At 45.3% G+C, this 25,841-nt stretch overlaps 2 protein-coding genes across 7 annotated transcripts in view; one reads left to right on the top strand and one right to left on the bottom strand.

Moving 5' to 3' along the window:
- CMSS1 (cms1 ribosomal small subunit homolog) overlaps positions 1–25,841 on the top strand; it is a 556,569-nt gene that overhangs the window by 125,219 nt on the left and 405,509 nt on the right. The gene's annotated exons all lie outside the window — the stretch shown is intronic.
- The window catches only part of FILIP1L (filamin A interacting protein 1 like), a 410,054-nt gene that overhangs the window by 44,560 nt on the left and 339,653 nt on the right, over positions 1–25,841 (bottom strand). The window contains exon 1 of one of the 3 annotated variants that reach the window (XM_033940865.1): positions 1,588–1,856. The exons of the other annotated variants lie outside the window; for them this stretch is intronic. The gene's annotated coding sequence lies outside the window, so the exon portion shown is untranslated. Of the gene's footprint in view, positions 1–1,587; positions 1,857–25,841 lie in introns of those variants that run through there. 3 annotated transcript variants of the gene reach the window in all.

A 25,841-nucleotide genomic window follows, 5' to 3' on the forward strand; every position in this document is an offset into this window, starting at 1 on the left:
CAAAAGTCAGGGGAATACTGTACAATGCTCATACATCATGCAAAAGAAGTTTTTTCTTACTTTGAAAATAGGCGCAACATGAATACTCGGCAGCCAGTTCTGAGTTAGGATCAGCAATATTTAAATTTATATATTTATTTATCATATTTCCTGACTCTAATCAAGTCCAGTTGCAAAAAAAAAAAAAAAAAAAGGGGGTGTGACATAATGAAAATAACTAACGTAACATAGCTATATTCCCAGTGTATACCGATCAAGTTTAAAACCGAATTGCTCTAGTTCTTCCCTGATTGTTGCCGATATTAGCTGTGTTGCTATTATCAAATTCTGTAAATTTGCCATTGTCTTTCATAGAAAGTGGAAATAAAAATTTTGCATCTTGCCAACTAAAGCTGCTTAACTATATAATGACAACACATTCTTAAAATTACTTAGGGCTCCTTTTACAAAGCCGCGCTAACGGGTTTAACGCGCATGACTTTTCATCACGCGCTAACCCCCCCCCCCCCCCTGCGCTGGCTGAAAAACTACTGCCTGGTCAAGAGGAGGTGGTAGCAGCTAGCGGTTTAGCGCGCACTATTACGCGCATTAAATCGCTAGCCCTTAGCTAGCTTTAAATGTCGATCATGTAGAATTCTCCATTCTGGGGAAACCGCTGCATGCCAGGTACTGAGTGGTGGGTAAACTTTCTTAAATGGCAATCTGACTTGAAAGGGATCTGATGCTATCGTGCGGAACATGTAAATCACAGCTGGTGATTCTTACAAATCTTGGGACACATCCAGTTCTTTGCAGATGCAGAATACTCCTGAATCAGGATTTTTACTTCCCGAGGAAACTTTGACAAATTCTCTTTGTATACGAGTACTCCTACGTTAAGAGTCTGCCATTGCATCGTCACGATAAAGCAGTAGCTTAAATAGCTAATAATTAACCATTTCGGTGGAAATACCTTTATCTTGAGTATGGTATCAGTTTGCTATTGACGTTAGAAGAACGAAAAGTAAATCTGGAAATGCTTTTCTAACTCACGCCTGTCTTTAAAAAGTTTCATATCTGTCGGTCCTCGTTATACATTCCAAATTCTTGTACAGTGATTTAAAAGATGTTTTGCAAAAAGCTTATATGCCAAAGATGTTTGGTTTCAGTTAAAAGATTGTGCAAAACGTGCTCGATTCCAAATCTGTATAAAAGTGCGGAGTTTGCAAGTTGATTGATGACTTTGCATGCGAATGGGGTGCCTCTGTATATATCTTCTTCATTTCCACTTTTTTTTTTTTTTTTTACATTACACTTAAGTCTCTCTCTCCACCCCTCCTCGCCAGAATGTCAAATAACCAGGATCCCATTCAGTCTAGTTGGAAAGAGCGAGCCTATGTGCAATGCAGACTTGCCGATTTGTCTCACTGTCCAATATATATATATATATATATATATATTTTTTTTTTTAAGTCCCTTTCTGTATAGCACTTACTGAAACGTACTTATGCAAGTTTGTAAATACTTCTGAAATGAAGTTGACTTGTAGGAAACGAAACAAACCCCCTTTTTATTTTTGGCATTGTTTTCTATAGCTTGCCCACTTACCTTAACAACAGGGGTTCGTGCTAGTAGAGCTCGGGTGTCCTGGCTGTTGCTCCATTAAAGAGACTTTGTGATGTGAACATTCCAGCAGTAGCACCAAACAATGAAAGACAAGCAGGGAGCATGCAAAGAGCCTATGGAACATTACGTCATGGAATTGCCTTATAAGGAACCCAGCATTGTGCAGACTCGTCCGGGTCTGACTAGTGCGCTTCGGCCATAGCCAGAACTTATTAATGGGTTCTGGGCTCCGGCTGACGTCCAGCCTCTGTGAAATCTTTAGTTTGCCTGCCCCGGTTCGTGGCCGAAAAGAATTCGAGGAAGGTGTAAGTTACAGCAGTTCCTTCTTGCTAATTGATAAATAAAGTCATTTAGAATTTTGAACGGCCCATCTTGCAAACTTTTTCTCCCCATGCAATTTCCTAGCATGGTAGCATTTGAAGGAATTTTTTTTTTTTTCCTTAAAATGACTATTTTGTGGCGAACTTGATTTTTTTAAAATTGCAAATGTATGGGAAGGTGGTATAGCAAAGAACAGAGAATGAGCTTCAAACTCATCCCATTTACTTTTGTATATGTGAAGGGGGGGGGGAGCCTCAGGGGATAGTGCTTTATTTCCTAGTGATGTAACTGTAAAACAATTTCTTCAAGTGATGATGGGAAGGCCAGATGAAACCAGATTTTTTTTCTGCCTTTTTTTTTATTTTCCCCAACAAAATCCTTTTCTTTTTGCTAGTTGTGTTGTTTGTACTAAGGATTGAAGAAATTGTAGAATTATTTTACTAGAAAGTCAAATAATTAGGGTCACTTTTACAAAGCCACAGGGGTGATGCTGCTGCAGTAAATGCACCAAAGTCCATTCAGTCCCTATGGGCTTTGGTGCATTTACTCACTGGCTTGCACTATTTGGCTTGCTAAAAGAAACCCTTAATGTTCTGTGTTTAAAAAAAAAAGGACAATGAACAACAAAAATCCAAACCAGAGCCAAAGTTACTTTGTTTTTACCCAAGTAAAATCATCTTTTAACTGTAATTGCCACTCTGGTTATGGTTTTGCTTGGTTTACAGTATTTTTATCAAATGGCTTTCTTATGGCTTTAAAATAGCTTTGTGGGCACTCAAAAGGTCTTACAAATGCCTGTGTAGCACAAGATGAGGTTTAGCATTTATATATATATATATATATATATATATATATATATATATATATATATATATATATATATCTGCCTTGAATACTCTATTAATGGCTGAATCAAAAATACTGTATATCTCATGTCCTGGCAGTGACAAATTTATTCTTTGTGAGCCCCCCTCCCAAACATTTGATTCAATTTGAACCTCCTTTCAGGACCCCAGATATAATTTTTATTTGTGCAGATTACTAAGGACTGCTTAGAGCATGGGTGCCCACACTTTTTTGGCTTGCGAGCTACTTTTAAAATGACCAAGTCAAAATGATCTACCAACAATAAAATTTTAAAAAACACAAAGCATACTGTACGCAGAGAAAATGTTAATTATAATTTATATTTGTGGTTTTTTTTTTCAGAGGTCAAGGCGTATGACTTTAAAATATGCAATGTCACCTCAGTAACAACTATACAAATATACCCCCCTCCCTTTTTAAGAAACCGCGATAGCGTTTTTTAGTGCAGGGAGCTGCGCTGAAAGCCCTGTGCGGCTCTCGACGCTCATAGGCTCTTTGCGCTGAAATCTGCTACTGCGGTTTAGTAAATGGGGGCCATAGTGCAAAATATAGACAGCAGATATAATTTCTCAAATCGGACACATTTTGATCACTAAATTGAAAATAAAATAATTTTTCCTACCTTTGTTGTCTGGTGATTTCATGAGTCTATGGTTGCATTTCCTTCCTGACTGTGCATCCAATATTTCTTCCCTTCCAGCGATTCCCTTCCTGTGAATGGCTGGCCCAGAACTTCCTCTCAGATGTCACAATTGACGTCGAGAAGGGGGGGGGGAGGGAAAGACTGGCATGCCCGGTGCTTTTGTAGCCGGTGCTGGCCTGTTGTGGTGTCGGGGAACAGGGAGAACGCAAAAGAAACGCGAGTCTATCGTGGAGTCCAGGATGGGCTCCGCGATCGACTCGCGTTGCCAACCTTTTGGGCACCCCTGGCTTAGAGCATCTTATAAAATGTAATTCCTTTCTTTCCCTTTCCCTGAATTCTAATAATATTTTAAAATACCTTGAGGCAGGGTAAAAATCCAAGGGGCTGATACCCAGTGTTCCCTCTAAGCGGGCGGGTGTTGTGAGCAAACTTTTTTCACTGTGAGCTAAAAATATCGGGCGCCAGCAAGTTATGAGCCAAATAAATATGTTGTCAAAGTTGCTGATACATGAGGACGAGGTATTCAAAGGAATTTTAGGCCTACACGCTAAATTAAATAACGTTAAATAATATTTTTAAGAACACAAAACAACGCATTAATTCTTGAAAGTACAAAATTCTTTATTTTTTTTTTTTTTTTTTACCAGAAAAACTCAAATTTATTTTAAAACAGTCTACAGAAATTGTAGGGATGAAATGATATCTTAATAAATGTTTTACAACAAATGTAGTTATGTCTGTTACATCCATATGTGTAAACTGTAAATTAAAAACAGTCCAGAAGACAATACGTTTGATGCTTTCAATTTCTAGACAATCTATCAATTCCAGCTTCTACACAAAAGTATAAATACATTAAAACAAAATATTGAAAACCATTTTATTGGGCACAAAGTTTGCCTTCAGTGAGAAGAGTTCACTCAATATGTTGTAGAATAATTGTTGTGAAACTGGAATGGAATCAATTCTTCACTCAAGTTAGATATCATCAATATCTTCATCATCATCCCCAAGAAGAGGCGGTCGGAGCGTACGCGAGTCCGGCTGCCTCTCCTTGTTGGCGAGCTGAGCGGACCGTCGGGATCGACCCCCCGCACCCCCTAGGTACGCCTCTGCAAGTCTTGCCTTGCCCGGATTTGCCGCTCTCTTCCGGTGTTACTCCCCCCCCCCCCCACCCGATTCTCCTCTCGCCGCCCTGCCATCTGCCGTACGCCTCTTCCGATCGCCCCCCTCCCTGCTCGCACCCCCACCCCGACGTCCGATTCCTCCCCCAGCCTCCCCTTACCTTTGCGACGCGTTACATGGACTGCCAGCTCGCCTGCCTGCAAGCACGTGTGTGCGCTGTGACGAGAAACTTGTGCGCTGCGATGTAATATTTTGTGCGCCAGCGCACGCCAGCGCAGCTTAGCGGGAACACTGCGTGATATCCAAAAGGAATTAATGCAGTTAGCATCAGATGCTAACTGATAAATTCTAAAAAACAAAACAAAAAACAACCCTGCTGCCCAATGGATAACCTTTGGCTGGACAACTCAGGGCCGGATACTCTAAAATTGCCATTAAAATCTTGTGGGTTGCTGTGGTGCTGGTAAATTATCTGATTTGAAAATGGCGTTTGATGTTGAAACAATTTCGTATGCAAATGATTTTTGCGGAGGTCTGCCATAATCCTATCTGATCAATCACTGGAGAAAGCAATTGACACGTGCAGAGCCAGCAGGGGAACCCCCAAACAGCTGAGTGGCAGGGGAAGCCCTGAAGCAGCCTCCTGCTGCTCATCTGTTCAGAGCAGGAAGAATAGGTGCTTTTTTATGGGCACACAATGTGCCCATAAAAAAAAAGGTTGTGCCGTGGACCCCCTCCCCCCCCCGAACTGAAAAAAAAAAAGTGGCAGGAAGGAAGCCCTTGCCTTCCTGCCTCGGCAACCCGGAACTCGCCACACCCCTGACCCCCCCCCCCCACCTTTATATTGAAGATCTGCAGGAAGGATACCCACTTCCTCTTGCCACCTGGGTCCCCCTGTGAATCCCCCAACTTTAAAGATTGGCAGGAGAGATGCCAACTTCCTCCTGGATTGGCCACCTGGACCCCCACATACCCCCAACTCCCCACCCTTGAAGTGAAGATCAGCAGGAGGGATGCTGCTGGAATCCTCCCCCCGTGAGCCCCCTCAACTTTAAAGATCAGGAAGGATGCTCATTCTCTTCTACCACCAGAAGCTCCAGGTGAACCCCTGCCCCCCCCCCTCCCTGTACCTCTAAATTGAAGATTGGCTGGATGGATGCCCACTTCCTCCTACTGATAGGCCCGCCTCTTCAAAACGGTGGGCCTTCCCCTTCTCAGTGCACTTCCCCTTCCCAGAGCGATCATCCTATGCTCCTGCCCCGTGCCAATCACTCATAGAAAATGGCTGCGGGGAATTCCCGTAGTAGCCTCGAGAGACTACGGGAACTCATGGCAGCCATTTGCTATGAGTGATCTGCACGGGGCAGGAGCATAGGAAGATCGCTCCTTCCCCTGAAAGCCTGCTAGACTACCGGGTAAGGTCTGGGATGTCGGGAGGGAGGCGGGAAGGTCCGGAATGAGGCAGGGGTCGGTCAGAGCCAGCCGAAAGCTTATTTGTGATTTTTCACACTTCGCGGTCCGGCTCTGCACCCAACCCCTGCAAATACCGAGGGAGATGTGTATAATAAAAAGGAATTAAGGGAAATGAATTCCGTATAATTAGTTAGATATTTCAGCCCTATAGAAGACTACTTACTATTGCTGCTACTAATTATCATTTCTATAACACTACTAGATGTACACAGTGCTGTACACTAAACATATAATAGACAGTCCCTGCTTGACAGAGCTTACAATTTAACTGGCAAACAATCAAGACAAATAAGGGAATAGGGAATTATAGTACTTGTATAGGCTGAAGATATAGCACAGTTACTTACCGTAACAGGTGTTATCCAGGGACAGCAGGCATATATTCTCACATGTGGGTGACGTCGTCTACGGAGCCCCGATGCGGAAGCATTTTCAAGCAAACTTGATTGAAGATTTAAGTTTGCTCTGCTGCTCCACGCATGTGTGCCTTCCTGCTCCACTAGGGGGTGCATCCCCTCGTGGTCTCCAGTTCACTTAACTAGCCAAGAAGCCAACCTCGGGGAGGTGGGCGGGTTGTGAGAATATATACCTGCTGTCCCTGGATAACACCTGTTACGGTAAGTAACTGTGCTTTATCCCAGGACAAGCAGGCATGATATTCTCACATGTGGGTGACCTCCAAGCTTACTGAAGAGGGATGGAGGGAAGTTGGCAATTTAAGCAAATAGATTTCGCAATACCGATTGGCCGAACCGGCCATCGCTTCTGGACAGGGAGTCCAGAAAGTAGTGGGAGGTGAAGGTATGAACCGAAGACCATGTGGCAGCCTTGCAGATTTCCTCAATAGGTGTGGACCTGAGGAACGCTACGGAGGCTGCCATCGCTCGGACTTTGTGTCCCGTTACTCGACCGTGCAGTGCGAGACCAGTCTGAGCGTAGCAAAAGGAGATGCAATCGGCCAACCAGTTGGACAAGGTGCGTTTGGAAACTGGGTGGCCTAACCGGTTTGGGTCGAAGGACAGAAACAGTTGTGGGACTTTCCGGTGTGGCTGAGTGCGTTGGAGGTAAAAGGCCAACGCTCTTTTGCAGTCAAGAGTGTGTAGCGCCACTTCTCCGGGGTGAGAGTGGGGCTTGGGGAAAAACACAGGTAAGACAATGGACTGATTGAGATGGAAATCAGACACTACTTTAGGTAGGAACTTTGGATGGGTGCGGAGTACCACCTTGTCGTGATGGAATACCGTGAAGGGTGGGTCCGCTACCAGCGCTTGCAGCTCACTAACCCGCCGTGCGGACGTGAGCGCGAGTAAGAAGATTACCTTCCAAGTGAGGACTTTTGGATGGCATTTGTCTAGTGGCTCAAATGGAGGTTTCATTAATTGAGCCAGAACCACGTTAAGGTCCCAAACCACCGGGGGAGGTTTGAGAGGGGGGTGGACGTTCAGCAGACCCTTCATGAAGCGAGTGACTAAGGGATGGAGCGAGAGGGCTTTCCCTTCCAGGGGCTGATGAAAGGCCACAATCGCACTGAGGTGTACTCGAATGGAGTTGGTCTTTAGGCCGGAATGAGATAGTTGAAGTAGATAGTCAAGGACCAGGGGGACGGGGACCGACACCGGGTCCTGGCTGTGGGAGGAGCACCAGGTTGAGAATCTGGTCCACTTTTGAGAGTAGCAGGTTCTCGTCGAGGTTTTTCTGGAGGCCTCCAATATCTCCTTGACTGATTGAGACACGGGGAGAGCAGTCAGGGGGAGAGAAACCAAGCATTCAGATGAAGAGACTGAAGATTGGGATGTAACAGTGAACCCTGACCCTGTGACAGTAGAGAGGGAAACAGAGGCAGAGGCAGTGGATCTCTGACACTGAGTTGAAGTAGCAGGGAAAACCACGGCTGGCGTGGCCAGCGAGGGGCAATGAGGATCAGGGTGGCTTGTACTGTTTTCAGGTGGACAAGCGTCCGCAGTATCAGAGGAAACGGCGGGAACGCGTATAGGAACCTTCCCTCCCAGTCGAGGAGGAAGGCGTCGGCCTCGAGTCGGTCCGGGGAGTATATCCGGGAGCAGAAGAGAGGCAGCTTGTGATTGTGAGGGGACGCGAACAGGTCTATTTGAGGTGTCCCCCACCGTTCGAACACTCCTCGCAGGGTCTGAGAGTGTAGTGACCACTCGTGTGGCTGGAGGAGACGGCTGAGTCTGTCCGCCAGGCAGTTTTGTTCTCCTTGTATATACACCGCTCGAAGGAAGGTGTTGTTGGAGATTGCCCATTTCCAGAGGCGCAGGGCTTCCCGACAAAGGGGCCAAGACCCTGTCCCCCCTTGTTTGTTTACGTAGTACATCGCTACCTGGTTGTCGGTTCGGATGAGAACCACTCGGTCGTGGAGCAGATGTTGGAAGGCTACAGCTGCGAGATAGATGGCCCGAAGTTCTAGCACGTTGATGTGGCAGCGACGGTCTTGTGCTGACCACATTCCTTGGGTGCGTAGGCCGTCCAGATGGGCTCCCCAAGCGTACTCCGACGAGTCCGTGGTGAGTACCTTGCTGTGGGGTGGGGTGAGGAAGAGCAAACCTTTGGAAAGATTTGAAGAGTCGGCCCACCAGCGGAGCGATCGTTGCAATGAAGGAGTCACTGTCACTGAGTGGTCGATCGGGTCCCGGTCTTGACGCCATTGAGACGCCAGGGTCCATTGAGGGATTCTCAGATGGAGGCGGGCGAAGGGTGTGACATGGACGGTGGAGGCCATGTGGCCCAGAAGAGTCATCATCTGTCGAGCTGATACTGAGGTCAGCAGGGAGATCCTTCGGCTCAGACTTACTAACGCCTCCAGGCGCGGAGGGGGGAGGAAGGAACGGAGGCGAACCGTGTCCAGCTTGGCCCCGATGAACTGTAGGGTCTGCGAGGGGCGTAGTTGAGATTTTGGGAAGTTTATTTCGAACCCCAGACTTTGTAGGTAGGTAATAGTCTGTTGGGTCGCTGAGATAACCCCTTCCCTGGACGGGGCTTTGATTAGCCAGTCGTCCAGGTAGGGGAATACCTGGAGGCCCTGGGAACGTAAGGTTGCTGCTACCACCACGAGGCACTTGGTGAAGACCTGAGGTGATGATGCTAGTCTGAAGGGGAGGACTCGGTATTGTAGGTGCCAGTCCCCTACTTGGAAGCGCAAGAACTTGCGGTGAGCGGGGTGCACTGGGACATGTGTGTACGCCTCCTTGAGATCGAGGGAGCAGAGCCAGTCGCCCTCGTCGATCAGGGGGTAAAGTGTTGGTAGTGAGAGCATCCGAAACTTTTCCCGTACCAGGAATTTGTTGAGGCGTCTCAAGTCTAGTATTGGGCGTAGGTCTCCCGTTTTTTTCGGTACCAGGAAGTAGCGGGAGTAGAAGCCCTTCCCCCGTTGGTCGGGGGGAACCTTCTCCACTGCTCTCAGGCGAAGCAGGTCTCGAGCTTCGGAGAGGAGTAGGGGTAGCTGAGTCCGGTTGGGAGGGCAATTCCTTGGGGGGTTGTCCGGGGGAATGGCCCGAAAGTTGAGAGAGTACCCTGATGAGATCACGCCAAGGACCCATGCGTCCGACGTGATTTGTTCCCAGTGGGGGTAAAAGGCTTTGAGTCGACCTCCGATGGGAAGGCGGCCTGGGACTATGGCGGAGGGGGCCCGCCCCCTTCCGCGTGTCCCGTCAAAAGGACGGGGATGGTTTGTGGTCGCGGGCGGTTGGGACTTGGGCATGGCCCTGTGGTGGGCTTGCGGACGTCTGGGTGGGGGCCGCGAGAAAGCAGGGGTGGACTTTTGTGGGTAGCGGCGCGGAGGGGCCCTGTATGGCCTGGACGCTGGCGGTTTGGGCTTTTGCCGGACAAGGGAGGCAAACGAGCGTTCATGTTCGGAGAGGCGTTTTGTCGCCGCCTCGATAGTGTCATCGAACAATTCCTTTCCCACGCAGGGGAGGTTAGCCAACCGGTCCTGTAAGTTGGGGTCCATGTCGACCAGGCGCAGCCAGGCTAGTCGGCGCATGGCGATAGCGAAGGCTGCTTCTCTGGAGGAGAGTTCGAAGCCATCGTAGGCCGCGTGGAATAGATGAAGGCGCAGGTTGGAGAGGGACTCTAAAAGCAGGCCGAACGTTCCTTGCCGGGAGGCCGGTAGGTCAGTCTCAAAGGCTCTCAATAGTCCAATGAGGTGTTTGAGGTATGATGTGAAGGTGAAAGTGTAGCTTTGCACCCTAGAGGCCATCATTGCGTTTTGGTATAGTCTCCTGCCGAACTTATCCAAGGTTCGGCCTTCTCGGCCTGGGGGGACCGCTGCTGAGACCCGGGACGGGTGAGCCTTTTTCAAGGAGGATTCTACTAGCAGCGATTGGTGGGAGAGCTGTGGTTGTTCGAATCCCGGGTAAGGTACTGTGCGGTACTTGGCCTCCATTTTGGAGGGTACGGCCGTGACCATGTAGGGGGTCTCCAGGTTCCTGAAGAAGGCCTGTTGGAGTACCGGGTTGGGTGGTAAGCGAAGGGACTCTCTGGGCAGTGATGGCATATCCAGCTCCGCCAGGTACTCCTTAGAGTATCTGGAGTCGGACTGGAGGTCTAAGTCCAATGCGTGGCCCATGTCTTGGACAAAACGAGTGAAGGATGGGCGAGATGTCCCCGGGGCCCCGTGCGGGGTCGGGGAACGAGACCTTCGTCGGGTGGAGAAGGATAGGGAGGCTTCCCTCGAGTATCGAGGTTCATGCTCTGATCCATGCTCCGACATTGGGGAAGCACTGTGAGAGTGTTCCGGGGTTGTCGATCTTCGGCGTCTCGAGGAGCCCCTCGGAGACGATGCCGGGGTTAGGGGTACCGATCGATGTCAGATCGGTGACCTCGATCCGGACTCCCTCGGAGAATACGTCCGAGGGGGAGTTCGGAGGATGCGCGGGTTGGAGAGTGATAACTCAGCCACCCTTAGTGGTCCCGTACGAGGTGTGGGGGAACGGCCTCGTAGAGTTGGTGAACCTCGGGCCTTCTTGGAGGTACGGCGGTTCGAGGTTTCTGTCATTCTAGCCCGACGTTTTGCCCCTCGGCGGTCTGCGGAGGGGGAACGTCTCGGGTGCCTCGGCGAGGAGTCCGAGGAGGATGGGATGCGGCGAGGATTGCGCACCCTTCCTCGAGGTTGTTCGGTGCGAGGCTCAGGCTGGTCTGGCACATTCGAGGTCGAGTCCGATTGAAACTGGGCCATTGCAGCGGACAGCTCCGACGTGATCATCGCTCGGAGTAGGTCCTGGAAGACGGGCACGGACAGCATCGCAGGCATGTCCACTGCCTCGGTGCGCTCCACCGGGGGCGACCTCGTATCAGAGTATTCCCGTGTGGTGGAGGCACGGCCCGAAGGCTTGGAGGGCTTAGACGGGGCTGTAAGCATGGGGCTTCCGCCATGCGTCGCCATTGTCCCCGAGGCTGGCTTCTTCGCTGTTACAGAACCTGAAGAGGGAAGAGGGGACTTACCCGGAGCCGAGGCTTTCTGTTGTCCCGAGGACTTCGGGGTTGAGTCTCGAGGCGATGCCGAGGTATCCGGGGCCGAGGTCAAGGCCGGGGCCGAGGCCGGGGCCGACCTCGAGGCCGAGGTGGAGGGTTGGTCCGGGGTGAAGAGGTCCGCCATGCGGGCTTTTCTTCGGCGGAGGGCCCTGTTTTGGAAAATAGCGCACTGGGGGCAGGAGTCGGTTGGATGAACCGCCCCCAGACAGAGGATGCACCGGCGATGCGGATCTGTGAGAGAAAGAAGCCGCTCGCACCGGGTGCACTTTTTAAAGCCGGTCAGAGGCCGGGACATTAAATCGAAAGTAGCCGCGGCTCGACTAGCCACGCGGCCACGGGGACCCGGAAGCCTCCGGGTTGTTGAAAACGAAGCAGGAATCAAGTAAGAGAGGTAAAGAATTTGCGCACAGCGACTTAATCGTGAAAAAACAAGAAAAAATCGCAGTGCTAGAAGGCAGTTGGGGCAGAGCCTGAAAAACACGGCTTCTAGGCTCGCGGAAAAATTTGAACTGGAGACCACGAGGGGATGCACCCCCTAGTGGAGCAGGAAGACACGCATGCGTGGAGCAGCAGAGCAAACTTAAATCTTCAATCAAGTTTGCTTGAAAATGCTTCCGCATCGGGGCTCCGTAGACGACGTCACCCACATGTGAGAATATCATGCCTGCTTGTCCTGGGATAACCAGATATCTCAAATTTGCTTTAAAAGGGGCTTTAAAGCTTAGTTTTTTCATAGGCCTCTAATGATATTTTATCCACATGAGTCATTTGGCCTGTTTTTCCTGGGTTATGATTGAGGAATGCTGTGGCCATCACTGGGATGTTGACAGCCTCTTGTGTGTCTATTTGCTTTTCTATATTATATCAGGCATAAAGATAAGTGAAAAAATTATCCACTTATTTCTATTTGGCACCCATCATATTGGATATTTAGACCTTCAAATTATTAAGGGATTGTTGTACTAAGATGTGCTATGAGGTAGGTTTAGCACATCTTTTCCTGTGCTAAGACCGGTTCTTTTTTCTTTTAAATATAATTTTTATTAACTTTTTCAAATAATACATCTTATATATAAATTACACAAATCAATCAAAAATAAAGGAAATATTTATAATATTTGACATTGACTGCTCTGGCTAACCATCATCTTGCTTGCAATTGGAAAGATAACGCCAATCTCAATTTTCACAAATGGTGGAGTCACTTGTGTATGATTAGGAAATATGAAGAAATGATAGCTTTCAAATTTAATAACAGTGATAATTTCAATCTGAAATGGGCCCCGCTAGATGATTTTTGTAGAAACCTATCTAAAACACAGTTCTAGCATGCCCATAAAATGGGGCATTTTTAAATTTATTTTTTAAATTTGCAAATCATGCACTTAGGTCATCAAGTGGCAATTACAAATAATTAACGTCAAGGAGGGATATGATCTTTTCTGTTACAGCTTCTCAAATTTGGAACTTGCTTCCTTTCAACATAAAAGAAGAAAAATTACTTAATAAGTTCTAAGGCCTACTAAAAAGTTGGCTGTTTAAGGACGCCTTTAACTGACCCATTTAAAATCATATGACCTCATTCTGGAATTTATCTGGACAAGGAACACTTAAGCAGAAATTAAGTGGGTAACGTTTCCTAACCTTTTGTCTCCTTACCCATCCTTTTTCATTTATTTTGGAATTGTATTTAATCCTATTTTCTTTAACCCCCTCTTTCTCAATTGCATTTTTATGTCAGAATTGTTTTTAATGTCCTGTTTGTTGGAATTTTTTTATTTTTCCTATTTTTAATCTTTGTAAATCGCATTGGATTTGGATATTGCGATTATATCAAATATCTTAAATAAACTTGAAACTTGAGCACTTATTGCCTCCTATTTAGGAAGTGCTAAGGGCTCCCATATTAAACCTGCATTAGCCAGTTTGCGCACACTAATGTCAGTGCGCTAGCTGGTTAGTGCTTCCATGCCCACTCCGCCCAGTCAAAAATGTTGCTCCACCCTACTCTCCATGTTCCCTCTCGCTCAACTTATACTGTAAAACTTGAGCTTTCAGGTATTCCCATGTTCTGCCAGCTGAATATATCTTCCTGGTCAGAAATGCCCAAGGCTCATGGTGGGCAGCATTTTCCATAGGCCGCTGCCATGCTACAGTCCCCCAAACATGCTCTAGCCAATGTGGTACGGCCTATGGAAAGTACCACCAATTGTGAGCCTTGGGTGTTCCTGGTCTCTAGATGAGGACATCATTTGATAGTGGGGTTTGGAGATTCCTGTCAGCCATAGTAACAGAGAGTGCCGCAATTTTGAGGGGGCTTGAACCCAAAGTAGAGAGTTGCGCGGGGACAGAAATCCCACCCATCCCCGCCCGGATCCTCTCCTTCCCCACCCGTCCCCACCAGGATCCTCTCCGTCCCCACCCGTCCCCGTCTGGATCCTCTCCGTCCCCGTCTGGATCCTTTCCGTCCCCACCCATCTCGCAAGGAATTACCTCCATCCCCGCCCGTCCCCATAAAAAGCAGCAATTACTTCTGACAGGATCATCAATCCCACAGTTTCTTTTGTGTTTGCGCTGCTGTTTTCCTTGTGGAATCTCTTTGGTGGAACCCTTTTTTGTTTTCTGTTCAAGTAATTAACTTATAAACCCCCTCTTTTACTAAGGCTGACGTGTCCATTATATTATATGGACGAACCCTGCTTCCAAAGCCTTCCATCCCCGTGGGAGTCCCGTTGGCTAGCGGGGGGTCCCCGTGGGAGTCCCATGGACCAGAGGGGGTCCCCTTGGGAGTCCCGTGGGTTAGGGGGATTCCCGCGGGACCCCCGTGGGACCCGCGGGATTCCTGCGATCCCCATTCCCATGCAGACCTCTAACCCAAAGTGGCTACACCACTGGCAGGATTCTGGCAGCACTGTCGTCAGAAGTCAGTGAGTACCGTAACTGAGAAAACTCATAACACCATGCATATAGCCACAACATCCTGCATAGAAGGCTAGATGCCTTCTATGGGTCATTGTAAGGCCTGTGAGCATAAACTCATCTTTGCCTTCTGATGCAATAGACAGGGATGAATACACAGAAAGTGACAGGAGTGGAAGCGGGTGAATGGACGCTCAAAATCCCTGACGAAGCATTGTAGCGAAACAGGGAGCCCTGTTGGATGATTGTGGAAGTGTTGCATTGGATATGCTTTAATTAGCCTTCAGCTGACTTCCCACGGAGCATTTTTTGTTCCTGCTTTCTAACCCCAGGACTACGTCTAAACAGCTATCTGTTCAGATAAGTGATTTTTATGACACTATTTATGAAAATTTAAACAAAGTTGATAAAACAAGATGTGTGACTCTGAATATTAATGGAGTTTAAAGGAGTTTTTTGGCCAAGGATGTGTCTGCCAGTTTCAAACTCTGTCTGAGATTGGCTTGTCTATTTGGGAAGCTTTTTTAGAGCCCCTGTTAGACACTGAGGTCTTTTCTCCTTTTTTTGCTATAGATTCTGAGATGTAGCCCTGGATTTTGAGGGGTGTTTTTGTGAGTTTGAGTACACAGAAAGAATGTCATAAAAAAGAACAAGAAGTTGACTATGGGGAATGAGGAACTTCAGGGAATCTGTTGTCAAGAAACAACATTGAGTTTACTGAATGAACCTGAAGTTGCAAAAAAAAAAAAAAAAAAGCATTACAAAAAACATTGCAGAACTCCATCTCATTGTTCTCATATACAAAATGAAACATGAGGGGATTACAGACATTCGTGACATAAGTACCATATACCAAACAAGTATAATATAAAGTGTTAATAGAAACAAGTGTGCTAAGATGCAAAGTATTTGAAAATAAGTTAGACATTCAGTCCTACAGTCTGCATTGCATTGTCGTAAAAATTAAATAATAAATACACTTGTTTGGTATATTGTATTTGTTGCAAAAAAAAATTTTTATGGCACAAATTTCTCTACAGTCCCTATTGGTGTTTGTGTATGAGGACTATGAAATTGAGTTCTTTGATGCTTTTCAGTATGTTTTGCATTTGAAATTTTAGAGTCATTCAATGAACTCAATAGTGTCACTCATCAACATATTCCCTATGGTTCATCAGTTGTTCATGACCTGCTTCGTGTTCTTTGTTGTGCTGTTTTGTCTTCTGATAACAATGTTGGGGGTGACCCTGAAACTTTTTCAAGATAAGTTCGTTTATGTATATATTTTTTGAGCATTCAAGAATGTTTGGAGTTTCACATAAAAAAACTGCTTAATACATACATATCTGTGATGATTGGGTGGTTAGACTCCGTTTGGGGCTTAGTTCCCAGGTGGTCTCCAGGTCTCTGAGCATATATCATATATTTTTTAATTTTGGTATTGAGCCATTATCTCATATATATTAAGTTCTTGTGAAAGGGATCGTAGCATTTTGCATGCTTATTTTTAAACAATGTTGTGGGGGCCAAAGCATTGTGGTTTAGGAGGAGGGGCGAGGGCATAGAAGGGAAGTTTGGTTTATTTGATAACTTCTTATACTGCATTACATCTACAGCTAGAGGAAGAACAAAGTGGTTTTCAATAACATGAGTATAAGAGAAAAGGAAAAAGAAAAAAAGTTTTAATTCAAAAGAGGAAAAGCCAGAGAGAAAAAAAGAAATTGTGTAAGAAGGAAATATATAAAAAATGCTTTGAACTGTCTAAAATTGGGACAGGTATGGAGATTTGTGACACACACACACTTACTTATACTTACACTTTATGGGCAGGAAAAATAATCTAGTGTACCTGAATGTAACTCCCTTTGAACTATTACTAAATCTAAATAAGAAGAACTTGCTATAACAGCCTGCTTCACTTCCAGGCAATATCAGAACAATAAGAGATTTCCTGTAACAAAGATGCATCTTCCTCTCATAAATTTACAGTGGTACCTTGGTTTACGAGCATAATTCGTTCCAGAAGCGTGCTCGTATATCAAAGCAACTTTCCCCATAGAAGATAATGGAAACAAAAACTTTTTGTTCCACAACCCAATGTAAGACTAACTGCGCCTACTACTTTGTCTTGGGTCATTATTTCCTCTGTAATCCTTGCACACTATTTCCTAGGCTGCCCCTCCCCCCCCCATCCCGCTCCATCGCGCTCTGGTATGATTTCCTCTGGAATGAAACCCACATTCTGCATGCCCGTTCTCTGCCTCTACTCACAACACCCAACTTCACCCCCCAGCCTGTGGGAGCAGTGAAGATCACCTCGTGCACTTACTGTCTTTATTAGCCATTCTCTCACGCGCCATCTCAGGCCTTAGTTCCCTCTCCTTCAGCGCAGGATCCATCCGACGCCAGCGGCTGGGGAACGACAAGCCAGCCCCACCTGGTCTTCTTCCCGGCAGGATCCATCCGACGCCAGCGGCCGGGGAACGACAAGCCAGCCCCAGTCGGTTTTCTTCCTGGCTCAAGCGTAGGCTGGTCTGGCGCCCCCTTCCCAGATCCCTGAGCTGATTTGTGCCACTTTCAACCCGCACCGCCATCTGGTACACCTCTACTGCGCATGCACCCGCAGAGCCAGCATCCAGGGACAGACGCTCTCTACCAATCAGAGGCCACCGAAAAGAAGGGCATGAGAATTTGAAGGCGGGCTTCAAAGGGAAGGTGAGGGGAAAGCACGCATGCGACTTTTCTTTAGTTTACTTTACCATGTTGGGGAAATTCAGCGCATGCGTCTTTTAACTCTTCTCTAGTTTGGAGGAGTCGTTTATCGAGGCAATGCTCGTTTTGCGAGTCACAGTTTGCTGAAGTGTTTTGCTCGTCTTGCAAAACACTCGCAAACCGCGTTACTCGCAAACCGAGGTTTGACTGTATTTATTTATTCAATTTTCTATACCGTTCTCCCAGGAGAGCTCAGAACGGTTTACATGAGTTTATTCAGGTACTCGAGCATTTTTCCCTGTCTGTCCCAGTAGGCTCACAATCTATCTAATGTACCTGGGGAATTAAGTGACTTGCCTAGGGTCACAAGGAGCAGCGTGAGTTTGAACCCACAACCTCAGGGTGCTGAGGCCGTAGCTTTTAACCACTGCGCCACACTGTCCCCCATGTGGGCTTGTTGGAATTTATGGGAAAAGAAGGAGAAAAATTGTTTTTCTTTTCTTGGGTTTGTAAAGGGTGATGTTCCCATTTTCTTTATTTGTGTTAATGCATATATAAAAAATTCTTAATAAAAAAAAAGAACAATAAGAGATTTAAAATTATGTTTATACCAGCACTAGAGATTATGGCATCTATTTTGAAGTGCAGGTTACACTGGGTAGGAGTGACTGGGCATTGCTCCTGCCCATTTCCTCCTAGACCACAAGAGACCTACAGTGGTAGGTCTGGAAGTGGGGAGAGGCTGGGGTCTAGGATGTGCTTAGAATTTCTTCAGGGAGTGGTTGGAAGGTATCTCAGGTTCGGGGGGGGGGGATTGAAGGGAGGAGGGGTGTAACAAGGCCAGATGCGTGTCCTGGCTAATATTCAGCTGACACCCCCATAAGTGTCATATGTGGGTCTTGGCTGAATATCAGTTGGGATCTACATAAGACCTAGCAAAAAGCATCTACAGAATTAGCCCCAGATATTCAATGCTGGTGAGTGAACATGGCCTGACATTGAATATCTGGGACTGATTCGGTCTGCAACAGTCGGCACTTAAAAAAGTACAAGATATAACATTTTAGGGTCTGATACCTTATTTCCTCATGTATAGGCCACAGGAAATGCCGATTTAGGTTTTAAAACTCTTAGATAAGCCGCCCCCATGTTACGAGCTGCGGCTTATCTAAGAGTTTTAAAACCTAAGTCGGTCTATACAGCGGGGCAGCCTATACATTCCCCCCCTCCCCCCCCCGGTATATACCTCTGCTGGCTGCCTCCTGCAATGTCGCTGCCAGTGGTGCAAGGCAGGAGCGATCTTTTCAGCATCCAGCCGTCCTCGCGCTGCTTCCTCAATGCTTGCCGCCAGATACCTGACGGCCTATACATGGGGAAATACGGTATTCAGTCTATGGCAGTAAACAGCTTGCAAATCTCTCACAGCTATGGGCTGAATTAACTATTGGTGCAGTAACTTGGAAGTTAACTGGACACCAGCCAATATTTAGACTTGTACCCAGTTAACACAGTGGATAGAGTTAGGATAACATGTTTACTGTCTTAAATTTATCCACTTAGCCAGTGAGTGGACTGAATAGTGCCACTAACCAGGTAAGTACTGGCTCTGCATAAACTCCGCCTCCTGACCATCCCTACCCTAGTTGGTTATAGAATGGCTTTTTAGAGCCAATATCCAGGCATACTACCCAGTTAAGTGCTGCTGAAATTTGGAGGCTGGCCAGTTCAATGTGATTTAACCACACAGGAGTCTCTCCTGCTTGTTTAAACCCCTTTCAACCAAATATTTTTTATTTGGTGTTCAAGCAGAATCCCTCAAAACAGGCATAATTTGATCTTAGATCATCTTATTTATCAATAAATGCACTGAAATGTTTTGTACCAGTTGCAATTGTTTCAACTGATGCTGTAGTAACCCACATTGTAAAGCATTACAATAAGTTGAAGGTCACAAAGGCATGCACCAACAAGGCTAGATCCTTCTTCAATAAATGCCTAAGTCATTGTATTAAGTGTAAACTTGCAAAACTGGCCCGGACAACAGAGGAGATTTGTTCCTCAAACCCTAGTCTTATAATCCAACCGTACACACAAGTTATTTCCAATTCTTTGTTCAGTTACTGCAATACCATCAATTGTTGGCATTTAACAGAAAGAATTATTTTGCTTAGAAAACCACATACACATTTTTCTCATGATTCAGTTTCATTCCAGGCAGCCAAACTGAACACATGGCTTGTAAAACCCATTCTCGAGGCCACTTCTTACGCCGACTTCAGAAAATCACTGAAGACCCATCTCTTTAACAAATTCTAATTCCCAATTCTTGCCCAATCCCCCTCAGCTATCCTCATCCCAATCCCCAATTCTCTTGCTTTTAGATTAACTCATCCTTCTTCCCATTTGTAAAGGTATTCCACCCAAATTGTTTTCCCCTGCACCCCAATCTCTGACTAGATACTTCGTTTTGATTCAAACCATCTTGGTTCTCTTCCATTTGCAATTTGTATCCCAGAAAGTACTTTTTCTGTTCCCCTTACATCTCATTCACTCATGTATCTTGTTGTAAACATCTCTTACTCTCATTGTATGCAACTTGTAAACCGCTTTGAACTTATGGTATAGCAGTATATAAGAAATAAAATTATTATTATTATTTTAAACCATAAAGGCGTATCCGGCAAACCTTTATTTACAATTTTCAACACTCAACCTAGATTGTTCCCAACTTGCACCTAAAACTGTATATTGTCTGCTTACGTATGGCATAATATTGTGGCCCTTTTGATAATATCAACTATTGGTGCAAGATAAATATTGCAGAATAGCAGTGATAACACCAAACTGCAGTAGCTAGCAATTAACCCCTTCTTCTACAAAGCTGAGCTAGCAGCTGCCGTGCAGCAACAGCCCCGAAGCCCTTTAAATCTCTATGGGCTTCAGGACCGTTACCGCGTGGCAGGCTTTGTAGAAGAGGGGGTAAGAGATGCTTTTTTTCCTGAATGCTGTCCTTTCTGAATAACTACCAAATACCTATTTCCCCAAAAGGAGACAAACCAATTCTAAACCATTCCTCCAACGCTCACTCCCGACAATCCAGTGAGCAGCAACTTGTGATTTATAGAATCAAATGCCCTAGTAAGAGCCAACAATATCAGCATCACATCCTTCCCTTTATACCAGTTCTTGATATCCTTTACTAATGAGGTTAGCTCAGTACCATGATTCCTATGTTTCCATCTGCCTTTTACTCAAAGGCCCTGATGCTATAAATGGTGCTTAGGCTAGGCGCCGGTAGACACCTATTCCGAGACCAAGACCCTTAATGCCCCTTTTCAATCCTCCTCCTCCCCCCCTTCCGATCTACTCCCCTCCCCCGTCTCCCTCCTCTCCCCCCACTTCTCTCCTTGCTGTTCGCATCTCTATGATCAATTTGATATGTAACCACTTGTAACTACTCTCTCCTTACTGTTTGCAACTCTATGATCAATTTGATATGTAACCTCTTGTAATCTCTGTCTAACTAATGTGAACCGCCTAGAACTCTTCGGGGTATGGCGGTATACAAAAATAAAGTTATTATTATTATAGATCCTAGCCGATTTCCATGTGAAACTTAACATTTTTAAATAGACTTAAAATGCATGATAATTTAAAATGCCATTAAAAGCCAATTAAACACTAACCCCCTCTTCTAAGAAACCGCACTAGCGGTTTTTAGCGCAGAGAGCCGCACTGAATGGCCCGCGCTGCTCCTATGAGTTCCTATGAGCGTCAGGAGCTGTGCGGGCCATTCAGCGCGGCTCTCTGTGCTAAAAACTGCTAGCACGGTTTTGCAGAAGAGGGGGGTAAGGGGTCCTTTTACTAAGGTGCATTAGCCATTTTAGCGCGCGCTAATGTGTCCATACACTTATAATAGGTGTATTAACGTTTAGCGCGCTAAAACGGCTAACATTCCTTAGTAAAAGGACCCCTGAGTTTTTCATAGAAATTGGTGTGGCGCCTACCTTAAAAGTGGGTGTGATTAGGGGCAGAGTTTGGGCGTGGAATAACTCGGGTCTCAAAAATTAAGCCAGGAAAACTCTGGCCTAATACCTGCACCTAACATTATGATGCCTACTGATGCCTAAGTTGAGTTAGGTGCTACTAGATGCAATTCTATAAATGGTGCCTAACTTTGACATGTAGGAGGTTATTGTGGAATCCACCGTTCTAGGATTTAAAAGCAAACTAGATGCACATCGCCTTACGAGAGGCATAGAGGGATATGGGTGACTTAATTTACGCAGGGCCTCTGCGTGTGCGGATCGCCGGACTTGATGGACCATAAGTCTGATCCGGTGATGGCAGTTCTTATGTTCTTTACCAATTTAGATGCTGTTTACAGAATCAGGCCCAAAATGTCTGTCCTCAACAAAATCCAAAATGTGTCTATATACAATTTTTTTAATGTTTCCTGAAAAAGGAATTTGAAACACTGGACCAGAAGTTGTTTATCTACATTACCACCCTTAAGAATAGGTGTTATAAAGGCCTGTTTAAGCATATTAGGTAATATACCTTGCGATTAGGTAATACATCTTGCGATAGTGATGAATTTATTAGATAATCCAAATAAGGAGCTATCCAATTCTAACATTCTTTAATTAACCCAGTTGGAATCTGGTCTGCCCTGCAAAAAGTAGCCTTCAACTCTTTTAACAAATTCCTAACTTCTGTATTTGACACTTGCCTAAAAGAAACTACATTTCTACTTTCAACCACATCCCTTAAGACAGGGGTCTCAAAGTCCCTCCTTGAGGGCCGCAATCCAGTCGGGTTTTCAGGATTTCCCCAATGAATATGCATGAGATCTATGTGCATGCATGGCTTTCAATGCATATTCATTGGGGAAATCCTGAAAACCCGACTGGATTGCGGCCCTGCCTTAAGACATCTGCTAGGTGAGGCGCCAGGCTTCGGCATCACTATGCGCTGCTGGCTGTGATTCTGACATGACCATAGACACGAAAATATGGGCCTGTAAAACTCTGGCCTACATTTCCAGCGCCTAGGGTCCCGTCAAGCTCTGATTCTGTTGGTGATTGACACGAAGCAAGCACCCATTTTGTAAGTGCCTGTCATGGCAGACACCATTTCCAGAATCAGTCCCTTTGTCTATTAGACTTTTCCTAGGAACAAATTGTCTTGCAGGAGGTTCCTAGTGCAAATCCTTTTACAGCTTTACTCTCTATGGCCCCTTCTCCTGAAGGAAGCTGCCCTATAAGTTTTCTTTTGTCTAAACTGGGTTCTCTGAGGCCCTTAGTGCAAAGTCCATAGAAGGTGTTTCCTTCCCTGATGAGAGCTCTTTATCCTTATAGAAATCTCTCTTGCTCCTTCAGGCCTATTCTTTCAGTACCTCAATGCTTTTCTCTTTGGCATGACATGGTGGTGGCTGGTTCCTAGAGCAGCAGCCTTTATAGGCTCTATTACTGCTTTCTACTCCTTCAGGTGTACTGACTATGTTACCAGAGACCCTTTTCTCCCTCACCGTGTGGTACAATGGCTGGGGAGGCTAGAACCAAAATGAAGAATTTCAAACTGGGTTTGGTATTTATAGTTTCCTTCCAAGGGGTGTCTCCTACCACTGTCAGTCGACAATAGAAGAGCCAGCTGCATGTTCCAGAAGCTGTGGGGTTATTCTAAAGTCAAGAAGCAATTATCAGGTAGAACCACTAGAGGTCTCTGCAAGTCCTTAAGGAAATAGAACCTTAGGGCTCCTTTTACTAAGCCGCGTAAGGGCATTAACGCGCGGCATAGCACGTGCTAAATTTCCACGTGCGCTAGACGCTGATGCCAGCATTGAGTTGGCGTTAGTTCTAGCTGCATAGCGCGGGTTTAGTGCGCGCTAAAATTCTGCGTGCGCTAAAAACGCTAACGCAGCTTAGTAAAAGGAGCCCTTTAGAGTCTGCACTGGTTTAATTTTCTTGCTTGTGTCTCTTTTATTGGCCTTTACTTTTTAGTTCATTTCACTGTTTCAAACAGAGTTTCTAGAGTGGCACTAAATTCTCAGCTTCAAAATATTATGATTAATCCTAAGGCTGCTGAAAGTGCTAATAGGATTTCAGATCTAAAAGTTACATTCATAGATTCTAATATAGAAACAATAAGACATCTCCTGTTTGATTTCCGTGACGTGACTGACGTCATAATGAACTTTAGATAGCAGTCTTGGTTTAACATCACTAGCAATCCATTATTTGGCAGCACCCAAGAAAAAAGATCTACAATATGTGCAGGTGTCATTGTAGATAATATATTGAAACAATTCGCCCAATGTGTGGCAGCGGTCAAAAAAGCAAACAGGATACTAGGAATTATTAGGAAATTGATGATAAATAAAACTAATAATATAATGCCTCTGTATCTATCGCTCCATGATGCAATCTCACCGTGAATATTGTGTTCAGATCTGGTTGCTGTATCTCAAATAAAAAAAAAAGGCAAAATTAGAAAAGGTTCAAAGAAGAGCAACTGTAACTATAAAGGGGATGGAACTTCTCTTGTATGAGGAAATGTTAAAGGAAGTTAGGGCTCTTCAGTTTGAAAAAGGAGATATGATTGATGTCTATAAAATCCTGAGTGGTATAGAATGGGTAAAAGTGAAATGATTTTTTACTCTTTCAAAAATTACAAAGACTAGGGGACACTCGATCAAGTTACATGGAAATACCATTAAAACAAATAGGCGGAAATATTTTTTCACTCAGAAATTAGTTATGCTCTGAAACTTGGCAGAAGATGTAATAGTGATTAGCTTAGCTGGGTTTAAAAAAAGGTTTGGACAAGTTCCTGAGGAAAAGTCCATAGTCTGCTATTGAGTCAGACATGGGGAAGCCATTGCTAGCCCTGCGATTGATAGCATGGAATTTTGCTGCTATTTGGGTTTCTGTGAAGTATTTGTGACCTGGATTGGCCACTGTGGAAACAGGATACTGGGCTACATGGACCACGGATCTGACCCAATATAGCTATTCTTCTGTAATATCAGGTAGTTTTGAACCATAACTAGCTATCAGGAATGAAATGAACTAAATAGCAACAGGGTAACCTCATTCTTTAAGGTTTGGAAATCCTGCTGTAACAGAATAGGACAGGAAAGCGAGAAGCATGTTATTAAAGTATGTTTTTCACTACCAAAATGTTTCCGTAGCAACTGATGATGGTTTTGAGGAACTGATGTCCTTTTGAGACTTAGCAGCAGGTTAAAGCACATAGATCCCAGGGATTAGCTTGAATTGGCAATTGAAAACCTAGATACACAGACAAAGGTACATGATCCTGCTAAAGTGAAGTTTGGATTTTGGGGGTCTCTGGATTTGGTGATATTGGCATTATATACAGGAGCTGAGCAAAATAGTGTGGTTGCCATGTTAAATCATGTAGATGCATAGAAAATAAAGGTCACATGGCTTTATGAAGAGTGCACAGTGATTAAAAACTAAACACAGTTGTATTGCAATCAATGAAAAGATTTTGCTAGCCAATTTTAGATCTTAGTTTTTATGATTGTGACATAGTAGCTTTCATTAAATAAAATTATGACATTTAAAAAAAGGGGAAAAAAAATAAAAGGTGAAAGTGTCTACCTAATTCCATATCTGGTAATTTTGCCTGCAGGAACTAAGGTTTCCACGTCTTCAGTTCTGAGATGAGAGGAGGTCAGAGAAATCAGTGCCAGCCTGGGAATCCCTTTCTTCATTCATAGAGAAGAGGGGAAAAGGAAACAGTTGTGGTAGTTTGAGATTACCTTTTCTGGGTCTGGAGCAGGATCATAATCAGAAATCCATTTTGGAGGGGTTCTGGGAATGGACTGAGGTGGCCCATGCATTTCCTCTCATCTCTTTCCCCGCTCTTCCTGCATCTGCATTAAGTCCTATCTTTGTTGGAAGGGATACCCAAGCCCCAACAGTCAAAGCAGTTTGCTGGCAGCAAAGAAGTCAGCAGCATACTTCAGCTCTTCTGATAGCATCCCCATGTGTGTTTAGTTCAGGCTGCTGAACTGAGCATGCACGGAAGCTGATGTCATAGGCTGTAGCACACTGCTTGCTGTACCGCTCAGGCACCATTAGAGGGAGCTCAGACAGCGGACTGCTTCAGCTGGTGGGGCTTGGGCATCCCTGCCAGCCATTACACGGGTGTCACAATTTTGGAGAGAGGTCCTGAGTAGTGCTGCCCAATACAGGGGTAAAATTTCAATTTGATTCAACCTATTGGATCTATTTTTTTTATTTTATTTTATTTTCCTGCCCAATTAGGTAGGTTTTTTTCAAACATTCTAGTGGGTCTATTTTGTAGCCTCTTCACCCCATGCTGGCACTGTGGCAGGATACAAATTTCAAATCTGACATTGTAATCACAAAATAAAAAATATATTTTTTTTCTACCTTTTGTCTGGTCATTTTATTATTCAAATCATGTTGATCCCAGGCTCTAGTTTCTATTTGTTTTCTGTTAACTCGCTCATCAGGATTTCCTGCCAATTTGATGTTTTCTTCTTTCTGTGTACTCACCATTTATCTTCTATCTTTGTACCTTTCTTTCCACTGCCATATCCAACATTTCTTTCCCACTGTCTCTCTCTCCCTTCCTTGTGCCCTAGGTTAAACCTCTCTATTCCCCTCCATGCAGCATCTCTCCCTTCCTC

This window comes from Geotrypetes seraphini, chromosome 4 (assembly GCF_902459505.1).
Source record: "Geotrypetes seraphini chromosome 4, aGeoSer1.1, whole genome shotgun sequence".
NCBI lineage: Eukaryota > Metazoa > Chordata > Amphibia > Gymnophiona > Dermophiidae > Geotrypetes > Geotrypetes seraphini.